The sequence below is a fragment of the Cydia pomonella genome, chromosome 7, assembly GCF_033807575.1.
Source record: "Cydia pomonella isolate Wapato2018A chromosome 7, ilCydPomo1, whole genome shotgun sequence".
In the NCBI taxonomy this organism is placed as follows: domain Eukaryota; kingdom Metazoa; phylum Arthropoda; class Insecta; order Lepidoptera; family Tortricidae; genus Cydia; species Cydia pomonella.
In genome coordinates, this window is record NC_084709.1 from 18564739 (window position 1) to 18581248 (window position 16510).

Here is a 16510-nt window from a genome sequence, read left to right on the forward strand (position 1 = left end):
ATTTTTGCAGGCTACATGCAACATTGATGAAGACTTAGGAGTAATTTACACTTTTTATGGGTGGCAGTGACCGTGTTGATGTAAGTGTTATAATTGTGCACAGCAATGAATGCCAATTGTAATGGATGAGCTGAAAATGGTGACATAAAGTTATAAATAATTATATGAATAGCTATGTAATTAGCTCTTTAAAAAAAAATCGCGTTATTAACATGTTAAATAATCAACGTAAGATCAGGAACGTACATGTATTATATTTTTTTCTGAAAATCAGTTTATTATCATACTGTTATTTATAAAATATTTCCCGGTTTAGAAACCCCACAGGCTCGGTTGCAGCGCTAGGAGGCGTTAATCCACCGGTCAATTTCCCGGACAATGACCGCCCTAACTAAAGTGCCGATAACTGCATCTGCAGCTCGCTCCATTTCCCAATATCTTGATCAAACTGAGCGTAATATATATTCAAATCAGTTCATATTCCCTTTTACTTTTAAAGATCAAGCTTCATCCATAATCCGTAAGTTTCTTTTGAAAGATCTTTAGATTTTGAAAGTCATTCTACCATTATATTTCATTATTTTCATTTATACGTTTTTAAATTGCAAATAAGGCATAGAGGCAATAAAAAACGACCCGAGGCGTAAATGGCCGGGTCTTCAAATGTGTTATAATCGGTTATGTGGGTCAACTGAGTTCGATTACGTTTGGCTTCACCTAAAACTGCTTATGCTAACGCCATGAAAACACCTGATACCCGACATACGATATTGTCAAACACGAATAATGTTTTTACGTATGATCAGACTAGAACATCAAGAACATGTTTAATCAAAAATATTAATTTAAAGGTAACGTTTGGATTCAGATTGCACCAGCATTACTGCTGCAGAATTGCAGCGCAACATTACTGCCGACTGCATTACTGTTTGCATCAATACGAATTCTAATATAGTTTTTTTATGAGTGTCAAAGCATTGAGCAGGATCTTACCAGTTGTCGGCCTGAACCTCGTTATGCTTGGAGCACTTATTGTCGAGTTCAATAAGAGTACTCTTAGATACTTGTATCATCAGATACTAACTCAGACTAATGATGTTTAAGAAACAGATAGTTATCTCAATTGCAAGAGAACCTTATTTACATTATTATAGAAATCCGTAAGTGGTCTCAAGGAAAACGTGTCGTATTCTACTTGATCAATCGTCCTATTAGCGTATATCAGAGAAGTGGCGTTTCGAGTCTCGCGACTCGCGGTGCAAATCAGGCATTTGTATAACAGACACTTTGTAGAAGCCTCACTATTTAATTATGAAGATAATGTAATGATTCATCGATTCTGTCATCGTTTTAAAAGTGGTATCAAATATACCGATTCCCTCGCTTGATTTCGTGGCAAATGGTTTTTCTTATGTGTAAATAACAACTTACTCAATTTTTGTTGTTTAAAATGTTGGTTACGTACACTATAATAATTAAGACACAAACAGAGTCACAAAACATTACCATCTTACATATCTATAGTATAATATTAATTATAACAAGTGGTGTTGTTATTTAGCGTACTTGTTTAAACAAACGTGTAACATGCATTATTGTTGCTCGTTCAACGGTGCAGGAGGTTTATTTTACACAATATTATCTTTTTCATTATTTAAAGGCACAATTTACCCATGGTAAGAATAGACATTCACGAGGAGGGAGGGGGATAGACACTCCATGTGCAAATTAATTTGAAACGAGTACGAACCTCAAAATTGTTCCAATTTTGCGCAGAAAATTTAGCAGCCTCCACGCTTTCTTTAGCACCCATATTTATGAAGTAGTGATATCACTCGAATGACAATTTGGATTCGATTCTTGTGCTCTGAGCGGTTCGTGACACTAATATTGCACTACGACTTCTCTCGAATGAGAGTCGACGTTAATAAGCTTTCAAATACCTCTCTATCTAACGTTGGTGGTGGTCGCAAACTTAAAAATTCACAGCGTCGAATAGGAAATGAGTTGCGTGCTGCAGCGAGCGGACGCACGGGGCTCGCGAGTGCAGGCGCGGCTTGTAAACAGAGCCAGCTGCTGGCTCGGGCGGGCCCAGTGGCGCCTTGCCCGCGGCCGCGCGCCGCCTACTGCCCGTGCTGCCGCCCGCTTCAAGACACCGCGGCCTAGACCTCACTGTGACCACTACCCACTGTTGGCCCCCACACCCAATTCCTCCGATACGATAAAAATATGATAGAATGTATGTTGCGGTGGTGAATCGGACACGGTGCGATAGGGCACACCGGCGGCTCGATTAAACGTCAGAGCGGACTGGGTCGCGGGCGCCCGAGCGCGAGGCAAGCGTGCGTGGCGACTGGAGCCGAGCCGAGTGCGCACGGCGCGGCGCGCAACGCTCGCGGCGCGACGCCGAGACGCAGCGACGCCCAAGCCTAGCGACCGCGACGGCACAGCCTCCGTCTATCTCACGACTGACACCTTCATATACTTATTATGTTCATCCAAGATCATACGCGTCTATGTTTGAATATCTCTTAAGATTGAAATTAAAAAAAACCATTTTGAAATAAAACCATTAAAAAAAATTAATAAATACATATTAGTAAGATCATCAATGAATATTCGCAGCGGTGCGGTGGGGGTAGCGGCATGCGCGCGCACTCTTAGCGAGACAACATTCGATTTTGGTCCATGACTGTTGGATGCTTGCCGTGGCCCGCCGAGTGTTTTAATAGTTCATTCTAGCCTGACACGGAGATTGGCCGCTTATTATTTAATTCGTCGATGCTTTAAACATCCCTAACACCTAAATCTTTCCTCAGAATCCAAAAAGCATGCGCATACTCCGGAGATTATATTTACAAATTTTTATGTTACTTAATTACTTTATAGTTTCCAATCTCAAAAATAATAAAAATGGGTTATTTTTAGGAATACCATCTTTCTTTTCCATGAAGTCAAGAAAACGTATTATGTACTTATTATCAATTATTTCACGTCAGTCGCAATAGGTAACTAATTGGGTTTATCTGGTGTAAATGAATACCTATCTACCTACTTATTTTAAGATAATTTTGCCCACATTCTAAATTTCGTTAACTTTTTATTGGTTTCTACAACCATCGTCCCCTTTCGTAAGTAGTTATTTTTTTTTCAAACTGGATGGGTACGTTAGCAGGTGTCATTACAATACAATTTTGCGAGATTTGGCGTTTTTAGGTTATAAAGTATGTAACGGACGGTTACAGTTTACGGTTTAATTCGTAATGGTTAACTTTCAATATTTTCAATTCTTATTAACGTTCGGCCAATACTGTATATACACACCTTACCCAGGTTTGAAACAGATTGAAAAATACTACATCTTGTATATTTTGCTAGTTAGTGCACTGTGCCTGCCCGATCTGGTTTTATTGACCCTTTTATTTTGTAAATTTTCTTTCTCGGGAAATATATTTTAATGAATGTCTTAGAACAGACCTTACTAAATCAAATGAGTTTTTTTCTTCTCATATTTTTTTATGATTAACAATAACATTTTACCCGTTTAAAAAAAATTAATGACTTTTTTATTCTAAGCTTACCACCATTATCATTTAGATGCATACAATATAAATATCATCAGTAAGTAAATCACGATAAAGCGAACGTTGTGTTTGCCCGCAGCTCAGTTTTATCTCCGTATTGGGTGCACAACGGGGTAACTATCCCATTGTCCCGCGTTGGCTGCCACTCAACGTGTGAACTAAACTATTCACTCGTGAGCCTAGGCACAAAGACGGCAGATAAGGCAGCGTGATGCCTAACATCGTTAAGTTGCACCTAAGTGTACTTGTACTACAAATGCGAACATTAGGTACACTATAACAACAACTTTACTGATATAGAGATCAATATAGGGACTACATAATACTTTTCTTTAATGATACATTATTAATGAAAATAAATAGATCCTGAGTCCAAATTCTAATCTCAACTAAGATATCGTCAAAATGAGTGGTTTGTTTATGAAATTAATTTATCTACGACAAGTTTTTTTAATGAAATCATAATAATAAAATCTAAAAACAAACATCTTTTCCATCTTGCAACCATTTTCTGACCCTCGGTCAATAGAGAGGTTGTATGTTATAATTTAACGATGTTACGATTCTAGTTTATGTTTCTAAAGTCAAGGAAACTTCGATTCGGCAACATCCTGTGTGTACATGTCGCCTTTTCTTCCCTGCTCTATGCTCCGTGAAATGAATATGTAGGTCAACCTGAACGACTTTTACTATGGACACAACCTCAGAAAAATGGCTGGTCCATAGAAAACTTACATATATTAAAACTGTGTCTTTGGAAGAGATCGCTTTTTAGAGATAAAACTGCATGTTGTTACCTGGTTCTATTTTCCTATAAAATTTATTTGTAGTTTTACATGTATGTAAAATGTGTGTAAGAATGTTTCCTTTACTTTGCCCCCAAACTTTTCTGAGTTATTCAAATATAGTGTAGTTACCCTAAATCACAAAGGAGCTAGGAGTTTTGGCCGAAGGGTGTCAAGTTTCGGCAGTTCCGCGGCCGGTGCCCTGACATAGCCGGGTTGCGAAATGCATCGTAGCCATAGTGTGTGTTTTAGTTTTTATGATATGTATGCTAGTTTTAAGGTATTTATCTATGGGCCTATAGTTGCCTGAAAATGAAGATTTTCATTTCATATAAATCCATAATTACGATGCGTCTTTCTTTACCAGTTAAATCTACTTTTCTTCAGTTCAAACTAGTTTTCATAGTGTCTTGGTAAAAAATTGATTTAGTTCTTGCTCAAAATTAATTTCAAATAAAACTAGTTTTGACTAGGCAAAACGTGTTTACATTAATAAAAACCAAGTTTCACGGGGTCAAAAGGTAATCAGTAATCAGTATATTTATTGCTTTCATAGGTTATACTATACATGATGTTACATTTTATTTTGTTCAGCTATGAAATCCTGAGGAGCGCGGATGATCAAAGCAAGGAGGGTGTTAGGTAAACCGTAACTAAACAACGCTTGAAGCCGAGCGAGCGAAATTAGGCAGGTGTATGAACAGTTCTAGTGAATGAACAAAACGCACAAATTCTCGAAAAACAAGAATGGTCTGATTTCTACCAGTCCTGGCATGTTTTGTCCATTGCGTTTAGGTTGTGGCAACATTCGTTTCAACTGCAGCTCAACAGATTTTACAACAAGAAGATGTATTAAAGTGAACTTGCTAAAGCTGTGAAATATTTGTATGAGCCGGTAACAAGGAGACAAGGAAGCTACTCTGAGATTAACGTGCCACAGTAATGGTTTCGGGCATCAATGCAATATGGTATCTGGTTTTTTGTAGCCACAATAACACGGACGTGATAATTACAATTGATATAATAATATTGACGAATAAAAAGTTGTTTTAGACCAATGTTTTTAACTAGACCTCAAATCCCGATTCTAGTGAATGAACAGGGGTGTTCATTTACTAGAACCACATGTTTTGCAGATTTTGCAATGTCTTAGTAGTTGTAATTAAGTATAGTTTGTATTAACATTGCAATAAATTTTTTATCTATCATTTGGCCAGTGTTCAACCAAAAACTTTTTTAAAACATAATGTTGATTAAAGCACTGATACGTTTAATGGATTCATTTTAATTTTAGAGCCTTAGAGATTTCGAAACAATAAAATTACTGAAACTTTGTATAAATTAAAAAAAACCTTAGATTTTTATTATAAGGGTAGTTCATTCATTGATACCAAACTGTTCTGTGTGATGTATGTTGTTACTAGAAAATTATTCTCTAAAAAAGTAAAACCGACTTCAAAGAGGGTAAAATAAAATATCATCCTATTTTATATGCGCTAGCAACTGATTTAAGTCTGTGCCAAGCCAAATCTTAAAAGCGTCAACACGCCGTACACCCGAATGCCAACCCTGGTGTAGTTCGTTAAGAAAGAAAGAACCAGTATTGTAACTATTTGGCTTGGCACCGACTTCTAGCGTATCATATATAAAACCTGTTTTATATGCTCTAGCAACTGACATTTTATTTTATACTTTTTGAAGTTGGCCATACTGTCATGTCGCTAAACATTTTTGCGCATATATTTAACCGTTTAACCCATTTCAAGTTTCCAGGTCTGGATCTGAAGCCTTCAAGATTTGTGGAGTTGGACCTCATGGAACCCATAATCAGAACTAGAACTTACTTACTTATCAAAATTAACGAAGAGGACAAATCGCCAAAAGTAATATATGCGTTGTTAAAGAGTCCCGATCTGGTCATCATCAGCGGTGCCACTTCATCAAATGGCACCGTTTTTGCATTGAAATGCTTGATTTATTGCTGAAAATACTAAAGTTGCTATAAGTATGCCTATAAGATTTGAGAAGTTCCCTGGATTCCTCATAGATCCCATCACCAGAACTGGATTTTGACAAAAACGGGACCAACAAGGGACTATATATACCTATCCATTTAAATGAAAAAATCATTTTGTAAATCAGTTCAGACTTCAGAAGTGACGTAGTTCTGAGATAACAAACATAAAAAAAAAGTTTTTTTTTTTTACTTAATATCCTCCTCCTTTATTAAAGTCTGTTAAAAATGTTGTTCATTCATTGGTGTTTTCTCATTTATTTACCTTTAAATTTAAATTACAAAAATGAAAAAAAAAGTACACTAGTCCACTAGTGCCCTATGATTATCACTTATAAAAAAAATATGCTTGTGTTTTTATTTTGCCAAGTCAATAGTCGTAACTGGTATGAAGTTTTCAATAGTCTATCAAATAACTGGTCAAAAGATCATAAACCGAAACCATAAAACCACGGGAGATTCGGAATAACATTACAGCATGGATAATAGATATCCGTCATAAAGGCAAACCTCAAAAAATCGAAAGACAACCCAAATAAAAAAGGCCTTAGTCCTGACGACGCCAAACAGTCAGTTAGTTCTAGTTATCACTAGGGAATTTTGATAAAATGAATTTAACTAGGACATGTGCGTTTCACCAGGCAATTAGAAAAACTAGTTTTATCTTGGGAAAACGCAATCAACTTTAGACTCGATCAAGTTACTGGTATAGCTAAAACATAATGTAGTGTTTTATTTTTTAACATCGCGTATGATGATTTAAAATTGTTTTATCCGCACACATATTCTAAACCCTCTATGATGCGCTCAAAAACCGCAAATTACGACCAGCAGGGCTAAGATGGACGGCTGTCTATCATTTGTCACCATACCTGTCACGCTCTAACAAATAGTAAGTGCGAAAGTGACGCATGATATGACAAGTGACAAAAACACGACCATGATACCGCTGCAGCATAAAGGTAAACTGTTTTGTTAGAACAAATTTCCTATCTGAAAATGTTATTGTTGCATAATTATAACACCAATATCATATTATAATACCATTAAAATTTCGAACATCTCTTATAAGAAAGCAATTTGATTGACCTACGATACTGATTGATTACTGACCTCTATCCTAACATCAGTCGAGATGACATATTATTCGGAGTGAAGTTAAGATAAGGCAGTTGGGACCGGACTCTAGAATGTCTTTGAATAAAAAAAAACCACGATTGCGTGGCGTTCGTAAAAAAGTTTGGAACAAAATGATTTGATACTAAAATTAAAGGTATGACATGAGTAAATTCGGTTAATCCATCAATGTTAATGCAAACAAGTACCTATTATTATTCTGATATGTAAAACTATGTAACACATGATGTTAAATTGATATGCATTCAAATCCAATTACACATAAACCGCTGTAGCTCGATTAATTATGACACTGATATTAATTTTCGCCGTAAAACATAGTGTGATTCCATTATTGTTTAATAAAGTGATGGAATGATGGCATATATGCACAGTGTTATTGCCTAGGATTTCAATTTTACTCTGGTTTCGCTGGGACACTGAAAATTTAACAATAGATCAAAATGCAGATCTTTTGCAATTACGGAAATTGTTCGTTGGTTATGAGCAATATTGACAGAGTGGTATTTAGATACATTTGAGTCATATACAGGGTGTGGCCTGTAACAGGAGCAAAAAATTAAACTGTTGCCTGTACTGCTCAAACAGACCAACACTTGTTTAGCAATTTTTAAAAATAACTTTATTTCTTTTTTATTTTTAGAAAACTTTATGAAGTTTATTCCAAGACGCAATGTATTGCGAATTTTTTTATGTTTAAAGCGTGACAATCAACATCAATTACACTGATGACAGCGTGCATTGAAGGTAATATTTAATTTGTATGAAAAATAGGACCTAAAGAATTCATAATTTTCAAAAATCGCTCAATAAATGTTGGTAAGTTTGAGGAGTACAGCCTACAGTTAAATTTATTGTTCTTGTTACAGGCCACATCCGGTAGAACCTCAACATTTTATATAATAAGTAGTGTAACTTCATAACTACATGACTGTATTAAAGTATATGTTTCTAATGACTCATTTTAAGTGACTTTAGTGGGTTATATTATGTGAGATATTGTGCAACGTAAGATAATTTACAAAGAGTGACGATTCAAATCGGGCAATAGGAGGAAATCTGAAACTACATTAAAGATTATTAAAAGTATGGAAACGAATTTTAAAATTAAGAAAATCTCCACTTGATATTTTAAGGTGTCATTATTTAATGATTTGTGCATAAACCATGAATTTAATGTAGAGGCAAAGACATTTTGTGTTTTCGACTTAACGAATAGAGTCTGACAGTTGATTTCGACTTAACGAATAGAGCCTGAAAAGTGAGTCAAGTCTTACTACAGCAGAGAACTCAAAGGGCTCGAGTCTTAATTCAAACCAGTTAAATTAGATTGTCTTTCATTTAAAACCTCTCTCGTGAATTTTAACAATACACTACGTATACCTATTTTATAGTTGTAGATATACTCACCCCGTATTATCCAGCTGTAATATCCCAACCCTAGCTGTTTCAACTTTTATGTTAAACACATTTCTAATAAGTATACAAGGTGTTGGGTGTACCCTACACGTCATACTGAGCAACTTTTACTATAAAAACGACCCCAAAATTGAGAAAAAAAAGACTCTCTCAGATATTTGGCTGGCTAATGTTGATATCTTGTATGGGAGAGTAAATTATTTTATCCCAATTTCGAGATTGGTCATAGTAAAAGTTGCTCAGTATGACCTATACAAAGTGTACCCACCCCACTTTCAGTGGCCGGTGTAACACGTTGTATAACATTTTTACATCCAAAACAAACAAAGCGAGTATTCGTGACCCAGATTATTCAATATTTCATCAAAAAAAATCAGACAATATTTATTTTTCAATTATAATTACGTATGTCACTGATAGTAAATACTATTATTAGATCCTGTGTTTGTGATAATAGGTAGATTATAGAGAATTTTATCACCCAAACAAAAAACAAGGACGGATATACATTAGCTACATAATTTGGTTCAAACTGCCTGATTTTTTAAATAAAGTTTAATGTTTCCGCTAATATCCTTTAAAGCTCTTGCTCGTTAAATGAGCTTGCATCCAGCCTCTTACATCGACCGTAGGTACTGCAAGTCCCTCTGCCCGGTATCGATTTCCGCAAGCCATTGCCCAAATACCCTATCAGGTTGTTCCCTACATCACTACTTTTCACCTCGCGTATATTACACGTTAAGGGCGTTTTATGAGTTTCCTGAACATGTCGGTTTAAAAGTAATATCGCTATTGCGAGCCATGTTCTATACGCTATAAAGATTAAAGTTTATTTTGGAAACTTATTTAATAAGAGTACTATTGAAAAACGTAATATAGTACTTATGGACGTTTTGTGAAGTAAATTTATAATTATATAATTATCTATGTAAGATTGTTTTAGGGTTAAATGTATATCACAGACCCTTTAATTTTTAGAATAAATATACATGGTCTAAATAAATCCGTAAATTAAAACGTACTTTATTGACATTTATTTAATCTTATAGATTTATAATTATATAATTATGTAAGAATGTTTTAGGGTTGAGTGTATGTTACAGACAAAAAAATTTAAAATACACATACGTGGTCTAAATAAGTCGGAAAATTGAAAATATTTTTGTTGTTGACATTGACATAAAAGTAAAACCTACAAATTGTGTTGTGTTTTACAGCTTTTCCCAAAATAAGAACTTGCCCTATATAACTACTCGTACTTTAACGTGCAACCTTTCCGCTTTATACTTCCATACACTCATTAAGAGGGAAGAATAGCTTTTCGAATCTAACAAAATAACGGGTAATAATTTTTCTATGAAATTCTATTTCGAGAAAAAACCGTTTCTACTAACTAAATCTCAACTAATCACTTTGATTTTAATTTCGATCGCTTCAGCATAATAAATCCCTATTTAAAAAAAATGCAAATTTGAAATAAAGGTAAACCTATATAACCTAGTTTTTCATTGTATCTATAGCATACTAAAAAATCATGGAAAATGGAAAACATTTAGAAGTTTGGAATTTTGGAATTTTTTTGGAAAAACGTTTTCTCTTTTTGTATGGACGATCACTCTTAAAGTTGGCTATTGAATATCGTCAGGTGACAACCATAACTCACTAATTATTAAAACATAGTTACACAAAAATCAACCTATGGTACATGATTCATTATAGCTATGAACTTGTGGTGGTAATTAGTGAGTTTTGGCCAATATGTTCATGTTATATAATACATTTAACAGATTATAGCGCGTATAGTGAATATAAATTACATCCCAACGTTTCGAACCATTTATAGCGTTAAGACAACGGCAGACAGACAATATATTTTCATGTAAAAATTACAATAAACACAACTACCTACACACAAAAATAATGAATAAATATAATAAGTTTGAGGCGGGTTCCATCAGTTTATATGCAAAATAGGTCTATAAAGCTAGTTATACATTACTAGCGAGCCATTGGCTTGGCGAGCAGTACGTGCTTGCATCTCCTATACGAATCCTTTGGGATTATGTTATAGCTAGAAAGATAGGGCTGCCATCTATATAACAGGGGAACAAATCAAATTATTTTTCATTTCTCATTCTCTGAAAGTGGGTCGTTGTTGTTCTAAAAAGTGTGCAGAGAATGATACGTTTCTGCACTAGAGCATTTTATTTTCCCAGTACATTTGTTTCGCTTATATATATCACGATAAGCAATTAATATTTGATATTAAATGGATTTGTTGTACAATTTCCATTCTTATATTTAACTTTCCATTCCATGAATTACGATACTTTTACCTAAATTGTTAATTGAAAGTCTTTAATAGTAGATTGTTAATCAAGGGATGAAAAGCACTCATTTCCGTCGAGGTAGTTTGGCGCTCGAACGCAGTGAGAGCGCCAATAGTCCGAGACTGAAATGATGCCTTTCACCCGAGTTAAGCACTCTACTTTTCATTTCAAATACGAGGAAAGTAAAATACATGTGCATTTCAGTAGTATTTCTTGAGAGTTCCTCCACAAATTATTACAAAAAGTGCTGCTTAAAAATTCGCATTCATTTAAAAGATTGACCATATTAAGCAAATTATGCATGACCACTTTTCATAGTGGACAGTCTTTATGTCAGTATCAGGTCAGGGTCAAACTCATGGTAAGACTACAGGTCTACCGAATATATCGTGAGAGCGTGCATTTGTACGGTTCACCCTTAATTCGAAAATCGTCTATTTCCCAGATACCTTACTGATGAGTTTGTTTAAAAAAACCCGGTCAAGTGCGAGTCCGTTTTAGTAAAAAATAAAATAGTTAATAAAAAAAATCCACATCAAATCGATAGCTTAAGCTTAGTGCTCGAGATATTTTGCAATGTGAAAGACAGACAAGCGGACGGACAGTCAGAGTCGCACGATAAAGGTTCCTTTTGTACCTGTTTGATACGGAACCAATAATTAATTCCAATTTGGATAAACTACTGAATATTCCTATCTTTAGGCAGTCGTCTATTTATGCAAGCATTGCATGAATTTCGTTAATTAGACGCGTAATTAGTACTATAACCATGAAGCACATTGGTTCGTTCGTCTATTTGCCTCTCTTTGTTTTTCACATAAACTTGACAGTAATCAATTATGAACATTTTGACTGAGAGTTTTCAGAAAAAGTATTTTTTTAATACTACGTCGGTGGCAAACAAACATACGGCCCGCCTGATGGTAAGCAGTATCCGTAGCCTATGTACGCCTGCAACTCCAGAGGAGTTACATGCGCGTTGCCGGCCCTAAAGCCCCCCTTGGTGAGCTCTGGCAACCTTACTCACCGGCAGGAACACAACACTATGAGTAGGGTCTAGTGTTATTTGGCTGCGGTTTTCTGTAAGGTGGAGGTACTTCCCCGCTGCTCTGGGCTCTGCTCTAGATCTGGAATGACATCCGCTGTGCTGTGCCTTACCACACAAAGCGAGATGACATTCACAATGCCCATACCTCTCTTTTGGACGTAGTTTAAGGACGTACCCGGGTCCAATTACTTTTATTCGAAAAACTACCAAGCTCTATTTTAAATACCCAACATTATTATCTTATACTTGTCAAACCACAATCATGATATTCATGATAACTGTAGAATCATATTTCCAATGGCTAACCTCACACTCGTAATACAGACCTTGCCAATGTCAACGATAGGTATGTATTGTTATACAGGGTTAAAATATAATGAGAGATTTCTAAAAATGTGTAACATAATGTGTCATCATTGCAACACACTCTCGTCATTAAGAGAAACTATTTGTGGTAATTTTTCCATACAATACAAGAATCGTTCTCGACATTTTCTTCTCTGGATTTTGGCCATTTTTCTTTTTTGATATTCTTGTTTTTATAAGAGCTAGGTTACTAAAAAGCGCCAAAAATGCGCCGTGAACATATGCCTAGCATACAAAATTGGCTACAATAAACAGCAAAAATCAAAACGGTCAGACACAGATGATTTGTTTTTATTCCGTTCCCAAAATTGAGAGTCTTGACAGTAGCTGTTTATATTACCTGTATATTAAGGCTCATACAATTTTTCTAGTCGTCGAAGATTGTTGAAACCTAGGCTATAATTGCGAAAATCGAAGTTTGTCAATTGCGGGCATTTTTCTCTGTCACTCTAATTACCTACGTCTTAGTGAGAATAAAAGAGAAAGATCTCCGCAATTTGCGAATTTCGTTTTTTCCACCACGTTTGACTCACTTGTAAATTCGTACGTAAGTGTGACAGGGAGACATCACGTCGAACGTGGTTCGCGGTAGGCCCTTTGTGCCTCGAAGTCGGGAATAAAGTTCAACATATTTCACGATCGACACTTATAATGTGCAGATATTATTAAGACTAAATTCTAAACTATAATTATAATAAATTATTGCACGCTGAAAACGTTATCTGATGCATAACGATCAATGGCGTTTTAATAACAACGCCGAAACACGTCATTATGGTTGGAAGCTGATCCCGCGACCACCTGTTCCGAACTATCTACTCTACTGACACTGACAGAACCACTATTAAACCCGCAATCAAAAAAATTTATTCGTAATACAGGAATTCGTTTTCATTATTAGTACGATAAACTCTTATGCGGACTGTACACACTCGTCGAGAAACCCCGAGACAGGCCGAGAACGAGTGTGTACATACTGCTCCCTTCTCGTCTCGTTCTTCCTCGTCTTGTCTCGCGGTTCTCCAATTGGATCGGAGCGTTGCCGTGACTCTCAGCGAGAGGGTATCGACGAGTGTGTACAGCCGGCATTATATTATTAATGTACTTACAACAAGTTAGCGCGAAATAGGGGATTAACGTATGCATTAAACCACTGGAATAATTTTTAACTTTCACAAACCAAGTCGTTTTTACATCGGTATTGTTATGTAACATTAATATTCATACATAGGTATGTTCAAGTTGCAGAATGTTTCAAAAAAGATGGAATGGTTTTATTTCATAGGAAATGGAGGAATTTAATTTTGGAATCTATTTTAAAAGGTGAATTATTTACGCTAAATTAATATTGCTCTGTTCTTTATGGCTACAAGAGTCAATTAGAGTAACCTAATACTGAACATGTTTTACTCTATCTTACGTGGTATCGCTACCTTCTCTAAGTATATACGTAAGTATATAAATTATAAATTAAAAAAAAATATGGTAATGTCAAGTTATAGTAACAAAATAACTTAATTTTTATATACCCTAGGTGATATTTTAAAGTAAACCACGTATTAAGTGGGTAATACAGTGAATCTTGTTAGACTCAGACCAAGCTAAGTTGGCAGCGCTTTTGATATCACAGACTGCGCAAGTGTTATTTTAAACGTCAAACTTCTATGAAATCATGTTTACTTAACATTTGCCAAATCTTTGCTATCGAAATCGCTGCCGCCTTAGCTTGGTCTGACTCTAGTGCTATACGGGACGTACGGTTGACTCTAGTAATGGTTACAACCATGAATTCGTAGGCGCCCATTGGCTACGGTGACCGGTTACCATCAGTGAGCCCTGCGCTTGTTCGCCACTGACGTGGTTAAAAAATTAACCTATCGCTTCTTGCAAACAAAAACGAATGATCATTCGATTGCAATTGTGATTTTGCATTTTCACAAACTTATTTAGTATTCCTATTGCGACAGAAACGAATTAAATTTTTTATCAAAATTAAAAAATGAAAGATGGTAATTCCATTTACCGCCGAGAGTCAATTATGGGCGTTTAACATCAGAGAGCAAGCTCAGCGAGCACAGTGTTTGTTCCAATTATGAATGCTTATTTGGCGGCTACTTTATTTTCTGCAATTCACCAATTGTTGTCGATTTGTTTGACCGACTGTGCTTTAAACAAAATCGATACCTGGTTAAGGTATTCGCAACCTCAGGTCCGGCCTGACACTTAAGTTTCTAGAAGAGTACCTAAAAGAAACGACAGTCATCTAAGAATCAATCCAGTAGGTATCTCATACATACAGATCATATTTCAATGCCAATCTAATGTTGCAATAAATAAAACTACATGAAATGGATGATGGTCGTCCGAGTCTGTCGCCAGATGACCAGGCCTGGGAGCTCGTTAAATACGGAAATGCGGTTATGATGCCTCTAGTTACTAAAAAGCACTGATGCCAATACTACTAACGGTGGACAGGCTCGTTAACAAGGAACTTACCGTAAACGACAACAATGTCAATTTATCCGATTATATTCTCAACAACTGAATGTTGACCTGTGATACACAATTTAGACAACACAACCAATAAAATTAATTGTACTTATACAAATCTGGCTGCGATTTACGTAAACAATTCCTATGGAAACCTAATCATGTAACAAGTTAGCCAGCCTCCCCTAGCGCCACATGTTCCTAACTTACATGTACTTACAAGTAGGTTCTGCTCTACTCCACGCCCTAACATTCTATATTTACAGCTGTAATTTTACTAAACCTAATTCAAACGTTACATTTTTGCAATGATTTGGAATATAAGATAACCATTTTTATAATGGCCATCGATAACCGAGATTAAATTAAATCTTAACGCAAAATACTACGTCTTTAAGTTTTTCTGAATTATATTCCCTTTAATCATACGACGAGCATACGATGTCGTATCAAAATTTAATTTATTAAGTTAAGAAATAGTGGAATCAATAAACTGTGGTGCTGAAAACGAAATTTTGCGTCGCTATTAAGAGCAAGTTAATGCAGAATGACACCAATGCATCCGGCATTGAGGTAGGTGTCGTCTTAGATCGGTTGCGAATGGGGGGTGCTATCAGGTGTGTTCTCTCCATACACCTCATTCACTGGGGCTGGTTACCGTGGGGAAAGAAGGGTAAACGTCAAACGATTGGCACTGAAGGGCGAGTTGCGCGGTCGCGGTGGCAGCGGGAGCGCGGCGCAGCACACACTAGGGCTGGGCGGCGAGTCGCGGCAGCGTTACGTCAGCGAGGGGCGAAGGGGGCCCCTCACTGCTGCATCCTCTGAGCGCCCATCTTCGCCCGACTCCGCTGAAAAACGTGACAAATCCGCGCGGGGTTGCCCGGGGTACAGGTGTATCGCGTGTTACACATAATTTTTAAAACATTTACTATTTTCAGGCTTAAATCAACCCATGATGCAGTTTTAAGTATTTGAACTATCTTTACATTGACAATGAAAAAAGGATCAAACAAACGAAGAGAAAAACCTTTTTTTTCGGCCGTGCCAATGTTTGGCACTTAATGCCGATACACCATAGCTGTAATTTTGCAGATCTAATGTTAAATTACCAAGTCTTATTGCAGAAGTTTCTTAGTTTGCAATCAATTAACTTAAATATTTTTTTCAACAAGCAGATACGTCTGCGAGCGATACTACATTTTTTTTATATTGAAGGAAAAAATATTCCTACATTTTTTTATAAAAAAGATCCGGCAGGAATGGGGGAGGGGTGGGAGATTGCGAGGATCTGGTAGGCTTGCGTAGCTTGATTGGTTAAGAGAAATGCAGGTATTGCA

At 36.1% G+C, this 16510-nt stretch overlaps 1 protein-coding gene across 18 annotated transcripts in view; it reads right to left on the reverse strand.

Annotated features, from left to right (window-relative positions):
• LOC133520049 (protein still life, isoform SIF type 1) overlaps positions 1–16115 on the reverse strand; it is a 187714-nt gene extending 171599 nt beyond the window's left edge. For 6 of the 18 annotated variants that reach the window (XM_061854323.1, XM_061854321.1, XM_061854327.1 and 3 more), the window contains exon 1: positions 15180–16110. The gene's annotated coding sequence lies outside the window, so the exon portion shown is untranslated. Of the gene's footprint in view, positions 1–1750; positions 3117–15179 lie in introns of those variants that run through there. The other 12 variants (XM_061854329.1, XM_061854328.1, XM_061854325.1 and 9 more) reach the window with 10 other exon arrangements.
• Positions 16116–16510: the final 395 nt, after the last annotated feature.